This window comes from Lynx canadensis, chromosome C1 (genome assembly GCF_007474595.2).
Source record: "Lynx canadensis isolate LIC74 chromosome C1, mLynCan4.pri.v2, whole genome shotgun sequence".
Taxonomy (NCBI): domain Eukaryota; kingdom Metazoa; phylum Chordata; class Mammalia; order Carnivora; family Felidae; genus Lynx; species Lynx canadensis.
In genome coordinates, this window is record NC_044310.1 from 97699110 (window position 1) to 97714846 (window position 15737).

Below are 15737 nucleotides of genomic sequence, written 5' to 3' on the forward strand. Positions count from 1 at the left end.
AAAATGTAAGTTAAATGTTTTTTCTTCTTCTGAAGTTTTTATTCATTTAAGTAATCTCTACACCCAACACGAGGCTCAAACTCACAACCCCGAGATCAAGAGCTGCCAGCTCTTCTGACTGAGCCAACCAGGCACCTTTTCCATCTTTATCTTCCTTATTTGTAGGACTATGTTTTATAACACAAATGCAATGTGTCTAGTATAATTACACGATTTAGAAGTATCTACACATACACACACTGACTATACATGCTTTATACTAACATGCTTTATACTATACATGCTTTAACTAACAATATGATCAAACTAATTTGAAGACCATATTCTAGATCCAAGACATGTCTTGGATCATGACTTTCAAACTGTGCTATTTGGACTAGAGTTACTACCATACAGGTAAGAACACAATACTGTGATTTGTAACACACAGGCCATGAAGTCCCAAAAACCACATTCTCAAGTCTCCAATCCTATCACATATTCCTGCAGGTACAAGGTCAGACTTGTTTTTCTAAGGGAAAATGAAACAGAAATACAAGGAATCAGAGCTATCCTTTCCCTCTAAGATTATTATTCCCCAACAAAGGTTCTGGAACTTGGACTGTGTTGCTCTTTAGTCTCATCTCACCTCAAAATGAGTATCAAAGCAGAATTGAAAAAGGGTCTTTCCTTTCTCCTCCCATCTTTCCTGACTGAAGTTTCTTTCTCTATCCTTTATCCATTTGGGGGACCTCATCTTTCTTTTAGGAAAAACATGGCACTGGAGCAACTTTAGATAAAGCAATATGTTAATACCCTTCTCTTCAAAGAATTCTTTACAATTCAGGCTAAACTACATTTCTATGGCACTGTAAGATTTTTTTTTTTTTTTCAACGTTTATTTATTTTTGGGACAGAGAGAGACAGAGCATGAACGGGGGAGGGGCAGAGAGAGAGGGAGACACAGAATCGGAAACAGGCTCCAGGCTCTGAGCCATCAGCCCAGAGCCCGACGCGGGGCTCGAACTCACGGACCGCGAGATCGTGACCTGGCTGAAGTCGGACGCTTAACCGACTGCGCCACCCAGGCGCCCCAAGATTTTCTTAACCAGCACCACTAAAACTTTAAAGAAGTGCCATTAGGGGCGCCTGGGTGGCGCAGTCGGTTAAGCGTCCGACTTCAGCCAGGTCACGATCTCGCGGTCCGTGAGTTCGAGCCCCGCGTCGGGCTCTGGGCTGATGGCTCAGAGCCTGGAGCCTGTTTCCGATTCTGTGTCTCCCTCTCTCTCTGCCCCTCCCCCGTTCATGCTCTGTCTCTCTCTGTCCCAAAAATAAATAAACGTTGAAAAAAAAAAAAAAAAAAAAAAAAAAAAAAAATAAAGAAGTGCCATTAAACAAAAAGAAAGTTCGTTAAACACACACACACACACACACACACACACACACACACAAAAACGCCAATTACATAAAAGTGTTAAGTGCAATGGAAAAAACAGATAGCTCAACAACAGATGCTTCTTTGTAAAAAATTAAGATAAAGACACATCAAAAAAAAGGGGGGAGGGGGAATGGAAGGAAAGGACCAGAGTGTAAATGTTATTTGGCTTTTTTTAAATGGGGGCGGGGGAACAATTTAGTTGTTCACCTTACAGCATACAAAAATATAATCAAGATAGACCTAGTTAAATACCCTAACAGATATTAAATACAAACATGCATATTAATAAAATTTTTGGAAGAAGACTTTCTAGATTTGAAAACAGAAAAAACTGCAAAGAGTCAATGATTACATACAAAAAGGACAACCTTCTATACCCAAACCTAAGGAAAACAAATGCAAACACAAAGGTATCAGCGTTATTATTAAGGAAATGTAAGCAAATCAGTGGAATTAAACTATAGTAAGTCACCCCTTTTCCACATTTTGCTTTCTGCAATTTGTTACCCACCTCCCTACCCCCCAACCACAGTCTGAAAGCATGTGATACTCCTCCTGACATATTGTCAGAAGGTCAATAGTAGCCTCACACTATACCACATGCAAATGTCATTCATCACTTCAGCTCATCATGTAGGCATTTTATCATCTCACATCACTACAACAAGGGCAAGTACAGTACAATAAGATGTTCTGAGAGATACATTCAACATAACTTTAACTATAGTATACTGATATAATTGGGTTAATTACTATTAATATCTTATTGCACCTAATTTACAAATTAAATTTCATCACAGATATGTAGGAATAGAAAAAAACCAGTTTATACAGGGTTCAGTACTGAGGTTCCACACATCCACTGGGAGTCTTGAAACATATCCCTTTGTTGATAAGGGGAGGCCTACTGTACTAGATTATAAACTCCATGAGGGCAAGGAAGGACTTTTTGTTCAAAGTTAAATTCCTACAGTCTAGACAAACAGTTGTTGGCACATATTAGGCACTCATTTGTCAAATACTGCAAGCATTTAGACAAATAAATTAGTCTTAAAGACCACTCATTAAACATAAAATACAAGAAAAACTTCAGTTTTGACCATCAAAATTTTGATAAAGCAAATTATTCATTTATCAAATGACCAAAGATTAAAGATTTAAAAATAGTGAGAACGTGGGCTAAGAACAATATGCTCAAATACTTTTATGTTGGTAAACTGGTGCAACCTTTCTGAAATGCAGCAACATGAATCAAAATGTGGAGTTGTTTTCCTTAATAATTCAATGCAGGAAACCTGCAATCTGAAATGTGTGAATGACACTTTATGCACCAATGTGTTCACTGATATGTTTTAATAACAAACGTCTGGCAACAATCTAGTCTAACATTGGGTCAAGTCACAACAATTTGTATAAATGCCATGCAGTCTTTAGAAAGGATGGACAAATATGCTTATGTCATAATATGAAATGACAACTAAGAGAGATTATCTATACAATATGATTTCAAATGTATTTTAAAAAAGACCAGAGAAGTCTAATCTAATGCTCACGGATTTCTCAAGAGAACACTTGGAAGGTGTCTTAAAATGGTAAATGGGGACAGAATACAGTACTGATACTATGGCCCTGTATTATTATTTTTTAAAATAGGCTCCATGCCCAATATAGGGCTTGAACTCACCAACCTGAGGCTAAGAGCTGCACGCTTTACTGACTGAACCGGCCAGGACCCCTCCATGGCCCATATTCTTTTTATCTTTTAAGTAGGCTCCATGCCCAGCATTGAGCCCAAAGTGGGACCTGAATTCAAGACCCTGAGATCAAGACCTGAGCTGAGATCAAGAGTTGGACGCTCAACCAACTGAGCTACGCAGGCACCCCCATGGTCCACATTCTTAACCGCTGCCTTATACATGAAAGAATTTTAGTACCTACATCAATACTGTTCTAGGCTGTGTTCATATAGAGAATCCAACAGATAAAAATTCCCAACTTCCCTACGTATTTATTTTTAAAATTGGAAAGTCATTAACGTTAACCCACCCCTTTACAAAAGAAGAATTGGAGGGGTGCCTGGAAGGCTCAGTCAGTTAAGCAACAGACTCTTGATTCTGGCTCAGATCCCTTGGGCGTGAGATTGAGCCCCACATCCGGCTCCCTGCTGAGCGTGGAACCTGCTTGGGATTCTGTCTGCCCCTCTTTTTCATGAGTGTACTCTTTGTCTTTCAAAATAAACACTAAAAAAAAAAAAAAAAGTTCATGTTGGGGTGCCTAGTCTTTTACTCTTCTGAAGACTAAAGAAAATGGTACAGTTTCAATTTGCATTACCTTATCTAATCCAGCACAACTGATAACAATCTAAAATTATTTTTCAAAAATCAAATGAGGAGGTTAAGAAGAAACAAACAGAAGCAAATGGTACAATAACTTTAAAACTGAGTAACTGAGTGTCTGTTTACAGAACACAGATAATTTAAATAAATTGGTATGATTGGTAATTTTCACAGTTAAGGAATAATTTTGGTCCACAGTATGATCATTACCACAACAGGCTCATCAACTTTTAAATAAATTACAGATTAAAGGCCCAAGTGCTTCTTGAAATGGTGAGGAAGCTTTTGTAAGATGACAACCTAGGAATGACCTAATATTCTCATTCCTCATTCTATTTGATTACTGCAGCATTTTAAAAAAGGGTTATCAACCAAATTCTCCTTAAAATGATCTTCCTCGGTGTTCCCTCCTGGCTACCTTTATTTCTTTGAACATTCTCTTCTTTGGTACTTCTTCATTTATTACTTATAAAGCGAGGACTCCTTTCTGATTTCCAAGCTTCTATTTCTACACAGTTTAGAAAGCTGACTAAAAAGGACAATTGCCTTTTATAATCCTCCCTCCCCAAATAACCACTGTTTAATATTCCATGCTAGCATATTTCCTCAACTTCAGATTACTATCTAATGAATGCACTAGAGTTCCACAATATATTTTGCTTTCAACAAGTCCCCATGTAAAGTTCCCCAGTCCTATGAACAAAAAGGTTTCGAGCTTCTATAACTGGGTAGACTAGGTCAATTCCCTCCAGGCTCATTTTCACATTCAGTTGGTTATCAAGTCCTATCACTTCTACCACTAAAAACACCTACTGTCTCTTTCTCTGCCTATACCCTAGCTTTTATCTTCCTTATATCCTATCCATTGCTCTTAACAGGTTTTCCCACCCTCAGTCTATCTCTTAAAAAGTTGTTCTAGGGGCGCCTGGGTGGCGCAGTCGGTTAAGCGTCCGACTTCAGCTAGGTCACGATCTCGCGGTCCGTGAGTTCGAGCCCCGCGTCGGGCTCTGGGCTGATGGCTCAGAGCCTGGAGCCTGTTTCCGATTCTGTGTCTCCCTCTCTCTCTGCCCCTCCCCCGTTCATGCTCTGTCTCTCTCTGTCCCAAAAATAAATAAACGTTGAAAAAAAAAAAAATTAAAAAAAAAAAGTTGTTCTACTTGTTTTCAAAGATACACTTCTGAAAATATAATTTTAAAACCTGAAGCAATAAAGCTATCTCAGTTTTGAAATTAAAAAACCCATTAAGCCCTTGCTTACAAATATAAACATCTGATGACTTTTCTATAGAACGAAGTCAAATACATTGGGACCTTCAGAACCTTCCTCCAGCAAGTTTTCCTTTCTAGTTACTCTCTCTACCCACAAAACTGTATCTCCCACTTTGTTCATAATAGACCACTCATTATATACTATATGCTTTCAGATCTCCCTGAATCTGCTCATTCTGTTGCCTCCAGGAAGACTCTTCTCCCTCTTAAAGCACTATTCGCCTTCAAATGTCCCTTCTCTCTAGGCTTTCTTTACCTTTACAGAGATCGCTGAACAGACTGCAACTGAAATTCTAACTTTTAAACAGTGCAATGGGAGTTTTCCTTTCTAAGAGACCGATACATTAAGAGAGATCCACATGTATTAACAAATGTAATCTTGTTTGAAAAATCCCATAGTTTGGCCATCAATATTGTCCTTGTCCAGTAAGAGATAATAAATTAAATAATCTAGTGTTGACATTTTCAGACTAAATGGCTGAGAATATAAATTGTTTTCAGAATAGCTTTAGAAAAGAAGACATTAATAAGATTTTATATTTGGCCAAAACAATCAGGATTTCTGAAATTACAAACGGATCCTTTGCCAAAAGGAAACTACAAACCTACCTCGCAGTGATAATCAAATATTGCACTTTCAGTAGTATTTGCTGATTCTTCTTTTTCAGCACACGTTTCAAAGGATGAAAGTTGCTAGTATTAAAAAAAAGAGCGAGAGAAAATGATCTATCAAGCTAATAAAGAATACAACTGCTGCTGCACCGGGCAATCTCACAGTACAGCACTGAAGAAAACAAAGACTACTAGCAGCGTTGGGAAGTGCTCTTTCAAAGCTGTTGAGTAGGCACAAACTTCTTGTTTCAGATCAAGTGTTGTGTCTTCAACTTAAGTGTACTCTTCTTTGGTCTTGTTGGTTGTTTCGAGGTTTGTTCCTTGCCTGATCTGAACTTGAAGCAGCAGTTTCAGGTGGTAAAATCTGTTCTGTTACACTTCATACTAGAGATAAAAAATGAAGACATTAAGTATAATTTACATAAAAGAACCAAGACAGAGGGTGGGTAGAGGTGACAAGCTCATTTCATAAAGTTAGAATCATTCATTGGCTAAACAAGGAATGCAAGAAACTTGAAAGCACACTCATTTGATGTTATTTGAGCAATCTCTCAAGCACTAATGGATACCTCCTTTGGTGTCATACACTCAAAACAGGAATTTCAGTCCTTAATTGACACTTCCACACCTTAAGTTCTAAGTTATAAAGCATAATATTCAATTTAATACAAGTGTTTTATAAGCATCTAGTACTATGGTAGGTATTATGGAAAATAAAGAAGTTCCTGCCATCAGATAACTTACACTCTTGCAGAGAAGATAAGCTATACACGGAGAAAAACTAGAATATAGGACCAAATGCCAAAAATTAATTTGCCCAACCAATATCGGAGTACTATGACATACAGTATACTAGAGCTACTACTTGTTGTTTCTTCACCACTGTAAGTGCATTGAAACAACATGGTGAGCACAGAGAAGGAGTTTAATAAGAGACAGGCTTAATTTAGAGACATAGGCAAATTTTAAGAGAAATAAAACAGTCAAGCATTCTAGGCATGTCGGGGTATGCCAAGCCAGGGTATGCCACTGAATCATAAGTTCCTTGAAAGCAGGGACCATGTATATGATTTTTGATGCCTGACATCAAGGGAGGTTTATTATTACATGAATGACTATGGCCAACAAGTGCAGCTTGTTGTTTCAGAGGAATCAACAGTCTAGTCTGGCCAGAACAGAGGGCTGGCTTAAAGTGAAATGGGATACGTGGTGTGACAGGTGTAGTGGAGTCAGGTTATGAAGTATTTCAACTTGATATAACAGGAAATAGAGAGCCTTAGTTCTTGATGAAAGGATATTAAGTCTTGAAATCCTATGGGAGATAAGTTAGTGAAGGTAACAGAAATCTCATTTTCTGAGAAATCTCTATTTCTGAGCTGTTGCCAGAAATAGAGAAAAAATATCTATAAAAAAGAAACAATTAAGATGAGAAGAGATGGGAAGCGAAATATATTTATAGGTAAAACCACAGAATCGTGCTTTATATTAGCCATAAAAGCGTTTCTTCTGTCCTGACCGAAATATTAACTGGTGCTGTTAGCAAAACGATTTACACAGGGAGAAAAAAAAAAAGGTAGATTTGGTTTTAGATATGCTGAGACATGAATAGTGTATTTTAGAAATCTCAGAAATAAGAATGTCTATAAGGTGAGAGGTCAGAGCTTGTGAAATAGCTTAGACCAGGAGAGCCCCAGTCCATCCACTGACACTTACTAGTAAAATGCTTGAACAAATCATTTCATCTCTCTAAATTCTGGTTTCTCATACACAAAATGAAAACTCATCAAGAGCTGATCTGTGGCTTGTTTTTTGTTTTTTTTGTGGCTATACCTTACGTTCCCTGACTTTGTATTATTACCTCAAATATCAAATGCTGTTATATACTGTTCTTTTTATTTGGATAATTTTATTTCCCAGACTAGATATTTCTTAGGCCAATGGTTCTCAAATCACTTGGGAAGCTTTAAAAAATACCTAAGCCCAGTCCTCACTCAAAGAGTAATTTAACTGGCCTATGGTGTGCCTGGGTGGCTCAGTTGGCTAAGAATCCAACTCTTGATTTTGGCTCAGGTCATGATCTCACGGTTCGTGAGTTTGAGCCACACACTGGGCTCTGTGCTGAAAATGAGGAGCCTGCTTAAGATTCTCCCTCCCTCCCTCCCTATGTCTCTGCCCCTCCCCTGCTCTATCTCTCAAAACTAAACATTAAAAAAAAAAAGTAATTTAATTGGCCTAAAGTGAGGCTACTTCCGTTATGATCTTTGATTCCTCCTTCTCTACCTCCACATCCAGTGTTGCAAGTCTTATCAATATTTCCTTCAAGATACCTAAATGACACATATTTTAGTGTAAGTATCTAACACATCTGCTAATTTCCAGTGTCAACTCTTTCCATTTTCTGTCACACAATACTGCCAGACTGATCTAAAACTCCAATTTCACCTCATCTCATTGTCCTAAATCTTCAATGATTTTTTTAGCACTTTAGATGGGAAATTCTTAATCCTGGCTACACATCCAACCCAACCACCTGGGCAACCTAAAAAAAAAAAAAAAAAAAAAAAAAAAAAAAAATCAAAGCCTGGATCCTACCTTGAGATTCTAATTCAATTTCACGAGGGTTACATCCCAGGAATTGGTATATTTTATCTCTCCTCTCTCCGTATGATTCTGACTCGTGGCAGGATTTAAGAACTACCATTTTAAGGTGTTCTCTATTCTACCTTTCCACCTTTTACCTTCAATTGCTCTCCAGGTCTCCTAGATAGGTGCATTTTCCTGCCTAATTCTTAAACATAACCCTTGGAAGATTCCTGAATTCTAGCCTTCTTTGTGCATGTGGGTCTTCCCACAAAGAGATAATATTACCATCTTCAAAGTGACAAAACAGCTTCCTCTGTACCATTTCCAGTACAGACTTAATACCTTAATTCCCACTATGTGAGGCAGTAACTCCCACTGCATACATCATATCATCCTTTTTGGTACCAAGTCATTTCTGCACTTTGCTTACTTCATGCTATGTGTCTTGTTCCTCCAATTGTGAAACAAGTTTCTTTCTTTTTTTTTTTTTAAGTTTGAGAGTGTACATGAGTGGGAGGGGGGGACAGTGGGGACACAGAGAAAGGGAGAGAGAGAATCCCAACTCGAGGCTCAAACCCACAAACCGTGAAATAATGACCTGAGCTGAAATCAAAAGTCCACCCAGGTGCCCCACAAGTTTATTTCTGTATCACAGCCCCCTTCAGCGCCTAATCCAGCACTGCCAAACTTAAGCACAGCAGAAACTACCACAGCAAAAAAGGCAGTTAGTCCATAATAGGAAAAGGACACCACAATTCAAGTGTGGCAGTTCTACCAACTTCTATTTACAAACCCAAAGACCCCAAAAGTGCTATCTGATAAAAGAGGTGAGAATTTTTTTTTGGTAATTTTTATTTAAATTCTAGTTGGTTAACATATACTGTAATATTGGGTTTCTGGAGAATTTAGTAATTCATCACTTACATATATAACACCTATTGCTCAACACACGTGCCCTCCTTAATACCCATTCCCCGCCCACCTTCTCTCCATCAACCCTGTTTGTTCTCTATCATTAAGTCTCTTAGGATTTGCTTCCTTTTTTCCCTTCTCCTATGTTCATCTGTTGTTTCTTAAATTTCACGAGTGAAATCATATGATATTTGTCTTTTTCTGAAACAACTTATCTTGAAAAATTTGGATTAACCCAGTTCTAGGGTGTTGTATTATGTTAAGAACTGTCCAGATTGTCACTTAGTAACACAGAAATGAGACTTCCAGAATCTAAAATCTGGAGCATTGCAGAGTTAGTGTTGGGGCACTAATGAAGCCTATTAGGATCTATTAAAGCTCAAACAAATGCACCAGCTATCAAAAATAACTGAAAGTGGCTGAATTTTACTTCATTAGTATCTTCACAGCTATGAGACTTCTATGGTTAACAAAACACTTTTCAGTCAAATTAACACTTAATGAAATACTTAAAAAGTACCCATTGGGCATTTTAATAAAATTGGCTATGCACTCATGCCAAGATTATTAACATTCATGGGCGGTACTGACAACTCTTCTGCCTTAACCCTAAGAATGCAGTGCATTCCCTCTAGCCCCAAAAGTTAGATACTTAAGTCACATGAAAGAAGTACCAACCAAAATACTAAGGAACAGTTTAAATGTTGATCTCAGAGCCTCCCTCATTGCTAAGTAATCAATTCCCTTTTCCTTTGTTTTGTATGGAAACAGTTATCACCACTAGTTAATTATCAACTATTATGTCACACAGCTTCAGTCGGAAGTTAAAAGCTAATTCTTTTAACTGAACTGATAATCCAAATAGGTATTCCTATCTCAACGGTCTTAAAATTATCATCACCTGTTTGCTGTTTTATCTCAAAAGGCCTAGTAGAAGACAAGCAAACAGCAGGCACTAAATAATAAATGTTGAACCACTACACTTACGTGGCCAACAATCCATCTAAAATATATCACATAATCCAGTTTGTCATTTTGACAAGTTATTCTCAAAGTCTGTACAGCACTCACCTGGAGACAATGTTAATGACAGGCTAGGCTGGAAGTCTTCCCACCTAACCCACTTTGTTCAGAAAGTAGTTTTTTTTTAAATTTTTTTTAAAAAAATGTTAGCGCGTGTGGGTGCTCGTAAGAGAGGGACATGGCAGAGAGAGAGAGGGGGGGGGGAGGGAATATCCCAAGCAGGCTCAGCGCTGTCAGCATAGAGCCCAAAGACGCGGGGCTCAAACTCACAAACCCTGAGAGATCATAACTTGAGCCAAAATCAAGAGTTGGACACTTAACCGACTGAGTCACCCAGGTGCCCAGAAAATACTTTTTTTTTTTTTTTTTGAGAAGAGCAACGATCCAATTAGGCAGCACTAGTTCATATTTCTAGATGCTTTAACTCAAGACAAATTTAAGTGTGTCATATTTTGCTATTACCTGTATAACTGAAGTGGTTAACATAATTCACCTTTGCTTTAGAATCTAAGGAAAATGATAAAGTTTAGATAATTAACCAATGTAAGCCATCATATCAGGCAGAAATTAGGGAAAATCAAATTACTGCAACTATCTTTTTGTATATGTTCAGTAAGAACAATTACGCTGGGTTGTTACCTGAATAGCTGCTAAGACATTTAAAGTTTTATCTCCATCTATCACTTAACCGCTTTTATAATACACTAGCACTCTGAAATAGGACAAATGCCAGTGTAGGAAGGAGCTAAATGCTCCAAACACAAAACCAGAAAATAGTGTAGACCAGCACTGTTCATGCGAAATACAGTGCAAAACCATGCATGTAATTTAAAATTTTCTGGTAATCATGTTAAAATTGAGAGAAAAGGGTGAACCTAATTTTTATTAGGTCTATTTAACCAAATATATCTGACATGTTATTTTCCCTATGTAGTCAATCTAAAAAGTTTTCTTTGAAATCTGATGTTTATTTTACAATTATAGCACATTTCAATTCAGAATTGTGCACAGTTTAAGTGCCATACATGACTACCAAATTGGTCACAGCAGGTACAGACTCATGAGGGAAAAAGGTACTGGCATGCCCAATACATAGAAAACAAAAGGCTCTTTGGCAAAGGCTTTCACAGATAAAAGGAGGCAGTATCTAGCAAACCTGACCATAGCAAGAGCTTGTACGTACTGCATTTTGAGAAGCAAAAGTGTAAATAACTAACTGGTTATTTATTGGCTAGGGCTACAAACCAATGGATAGCCAACATGTTAACCGTGAAGAAACTGCTAATCAATTTATTTTCAACTACACAGTTAAACCTCAGCATTAAAGGACATATTAAATATAAAAACGCTTCAAAAATAAAATGCCCATTCAGTACTTCTGAACAGAATACTGCCTAGAACATCATACCCCAGTTTAATAACCTTAATGAAAAATACATTTTATAATTCCTCAGACTTGGCAGTACGAACTGAAAAAAAAGTTTTGTATTGTTTTTAACTAGGTACTCCTACATAGAAGTGGAAACATTCCAGCATCAAGACAAAGGAATTTTTAAAATCCTGACTTGGCAAAAAGAATTTAACATCAAGAAATGATGGAATTCAAGAAAACAAGTCACTCCTACCAAAGCATTTTCACCCCGTAGATATTCTAGCTATGAAGTCTTAAAAAAAGTTGTAATTTTTGTCGCTGTAATTCTCTATTATGAAAAATCCTCCAGGTTTTACAGCTCTCCATAAGACAGTCTGAGTCAAAGATCTCAAATTAGTTTCCCTTTCATTTTTTGAAAAGACAAAAGCTAAGAAGGCAGAGTTCTTTGTGTTTATTTAACAAAATCAAGATTTTTATTTTAAAATACAGTCCTACAGTTCAGCTCCTTAAAAATCTGTCCAAACAGCATTTCCATGTTTCAGCTACCTTGCCAAAAGTATGGTCCTCAAAACAATGTGAATGAAGTTATTATCTCTGAACCATACACTTTAAAAAAAAGGGGGGTTAAAATTATAAACTTTATGTTATGTATTATTTTTCGACAACTTAAAAGAAAAAATATTTTTAAAAAATTTTATTAACATTTATAATTTATCTTTGAGACCATGAGAGAGCACGAGTGGGGGAGGGGAAGAAAGAGAGGGAGACACAGAATTCCAAGCAGGCTGCAGGCTCTGAGCTGTCAGCACAGAGCCCAAGGCAGGCCCGAACCCACGAACCTTGAGATCATGACCTAAGCTGAAGTCAGACGCTTAAATGAGCCACTCAGGCACCCCAGAAAAAAATATTTTTTACAAGTTGGATGGCTCTGCACAGTGTGTCTTTAGATGGATGGAGGGGAAAACAGGAGTGGAATAAAGCAGGACTGTATGTCAGCTTTCACGCTCTCATTTTTTGATTTGCAGGAATTTACCAGAATTTTCAACCACACTCCAAAGGTCATACTTGTTAAGTCAGAACTTATTTACAAAAAAAGAAAACCTATCTTCTGCGCCTCAAATACTTTACTTTTCAACTCAGCTGCTATAAATACTCATCCCAATGGTAAACATCCAGAGCAGCTGCAAAATCACTCAAACCACTACCATCTCTTTTATTTCAAGCCTAAGGCTAAAAGGAAACAAAAAGAAACAAGGCTGAATATTTACCCAGATTTTATGACTCATATATATATATATATCCACATACATACACACACAACCATTCAGGCATATAAACCCTCTTCTTAACCCACACCAAGAACACCTATTTTTCATTAGTACCCCAAAAGCACCAAGGTATTATATTGCCCCTCCATGTAGTATTGAAAATGCCTACCTTCTAGAAACTCAAAATGAAAATTACTCAGCATTTTGATATTGAATAACTTATGAGCTATAATTTGGTACCTGCATATTTTAGGCCAGTAGCTCTGGTCAAGAGCTGGCAGTTCATATCATCCTGATAAAAAACTATGTCTCTCAAAGGAAATTTTACTACAGTGTCTTTGGACGTCCTCCCTCGCCCTCTAACCCTGTCTCTAAACTCTTTAGAGGACCATTCTTTCACTCACTTTAGGTGCAAAACAACTACCTCCTACAACAGTGTTCAGATTTTTGTGTTTGCAGACTGAAGGCTGTTTTAGGGAGTGTTCCCTGCCTCACTTTTGAGTCAAGCAAGAGAGGAGCCATCTGGGTGTTTCTAAAGGAAAACCTGAAACCAAAAGAACCAAAGCACTAAAATTGTCATAGTGTTTTTTTCTTTTCTTTTTTTAAAGATTTTTAAGTAATCTCTACACCCAAGGTGGGGTTTAAAAACGACCCTGAGACCAAGAGTTTGCAAGCTCTACCGACTCAACCAGCCAGGCGCCCCAAATTTCCTACTGATAAAATATCGATCGATGGTTAAAATCTTCAAGGGTCTCCTGCCAGGGTTCTAAAAAAACTCACTCTACAGAGAATAACGAAGCCAAGTCGTTCGCTGCTCAACAGGGGCCAGGCTCTGGCACCATAAGCGGCAGAGATGGTGCTAAGGACGATTCCACAGAGCTCTAATAGAGTACGCCCTAACCCCAGGATGAAGGAATGAGAGCCACGTGCCCACGATTAGGGGCTGGTTCCCTTTCTCAAGAAACCGAGGGGTAAGCGAAGAAGGGAATGTTGGGTGTTCAGAATCAAGACAGACAGCTCTAGGTGAGTGGAAGTAAAGATGACACTTCAGCTACGCTACTGTGTCAGACGTGGCTGGGAAAAGGGGTGTCTCTAAGCATTTAGACGGAGCGGGGTCTCAGTCCATACACAAAGGAGGCGCCACTACCGCACTGCGCTCTGGTACTCGTAGTCAGATCCCCAAGCAGGTGACTGCCAGTAAACTATGGGGTCCGGAGTCAAAGCAGGCTCCTCTGCCTCCGGCTCTTCCAGCCTCACACAAAGGACCGCGCCACCACCCCCCCTCGCCCCGCCCGCCGGGACTTGTAGTTCCCGTTTCCCCCGCCAAGCCGCAGAGGAGGAAGTGGCCAGACTACAATTCCCAGCAGCCTCCGCGCCCGAGCCCCGCACCCCTGCCTCCATCTTGGCTGCGGTCGGAGCCTCCATTTTCGCTCCCTCCCCCCACTTTAGTCACCACCACCACCACCACGCGCGGCTGCCTGGCCTCGACTCTTCCTTTCAGCTCTGCGGCCTGACGTGAGGCTTAGATAGTTAAACGGGGGCCAGGTGGAAAAGCCGGGGTAGAGACTCAGGGTGAAACCTTCCCTGCCTAGAGCTCTAGGAGTGCCCACCTTGACTCAGAAGTCTCTCCTGTTAGTCTTGGTCTTCTCATCCGCACCTAGCCTGGCTTCTTACTACCCCCAGTTGGACCCTGAGGTCGTACTCACCCCAACAGCTCAGCGCCCCCTCTCCAGCGCCGCCATAAGCAGCACGGCCCGGTACGTAGGAATAAATCTCGCTTCTCTCGCGAGAGTTGCGGGCTCTAAGCGCGTGCACGGGAAGCGAGGGGGAGTGTATTCCTAATACGCTTGCGCATGAGGTCTGAATGACGCCAACTAGTGCGCTGCGCTTAACCACAACCAAGATGGTGCCCACGTTCCCTTACATTCCCTCCCCCTTGAGGTGCGGGAAGCAATCTCCGTGTTTACTGACTCCGCTGGGACGCATGGGGCGGGGTGGCGGGTAACTTTCGGCGTCTCTGATCTTTGCAAACCTGAATATGCTTTAGACAGAGAGACCAGGCTAAACTTTGAGGACGAACAATCTGGAGGGCATATGCAGGAATGTCATATAAAGGATTTCTGTTTTCTCGGACATCATTCAGAAGCCCCAAACCCCAGTTTCTCCTCACAGCGCAAGGCTTTTTTTCTCGTCTGCTATAATATACTGGAATTTTCGTTAGTATAGAGTAGGTTTTAGTAAGGTAGTTTGGAAGTTCTACGTGAGACCTTTGTCTCGAAGAAACTGTAGTGCTTGCAACAGACAGACAAGAGTGAGCAAGGCAGCATAACCATTAAAAAACAAAAAACAAACAAAAAACTCCTTCAACTGACCTTTTAGTCACCAGAAGATATTCGTATTGTATCTGGTAATCAAAGAGGCTGAATCAGTAACCAAAAGGTTGAAATCAGGGCAAATGATGATTAATCCAACGGGGTATGGGGAAGAAAGAAAATAGTTCATTGTGGCCACAGAAAAGTTCAATGAGTTATCCCTTGTCAAACAATAGGGCAGTACCCTCTGGTGAGAGGAATGCTTTTCCCGGAGTCTGTGGCTCTCCCTCTTGACAGTATTGGATAAACAATGACCAGTCACGCTCCTGAGAACTCCCCTACGCTTTATTTTCGCTTTCAAGATACATGTATTCTGCATCTCATATCTGTCATCATTGGGGTGTATACAGTTCTCAAGACAAATGGATATAGTTCTGTCCTCAAGGAACTTTCAGTCTAGCACCATTAAGTAATCACAAAAACAAATTTAAACGTACACAGAGACATAAGTGCAGTGAAGGAAAGATGCACAGAGTTAAGAGTAAATAGCCTCCAATTCTGAGCAAATTATTTTGAATTCTAAGAGGAGGCAGTATTCTAGTTATGATGTTAAAAGATTTTTCTCTGAACTCTG

The 15737-nt window shown here is 39.3% G+C and overlaps 1 protein-coding gene across 4 annotated transcripts in view; it reads right to left on the reverse strand.

Moving 5' to 3' along the window:
• Positions 1-14601, reverse strand: part of CSDE1 (cold shock domain containing E1) — a 39436-nt gene extending 24835 nt beyond the window's left edge. For all 4 annotated transcript variants that reach the window (XM_032594367.1, XM_030327530.1, XM_030327529.1 and 1 more), the window contains exons 1-2: positions 14498-14601; positions 5631-6017 (exon numbers count right to left, since the gene is read on the reverse strand). The gene's annotated coding sequence lies outside the window, so the exon portion shown is untranslated. The remainder of the gene's footprint in view (positions 1-5630; positions 6018-14497) is intronic.
• Between the last annotated feature and the right edge of the window lie 1136 nt (positions 14602-15737).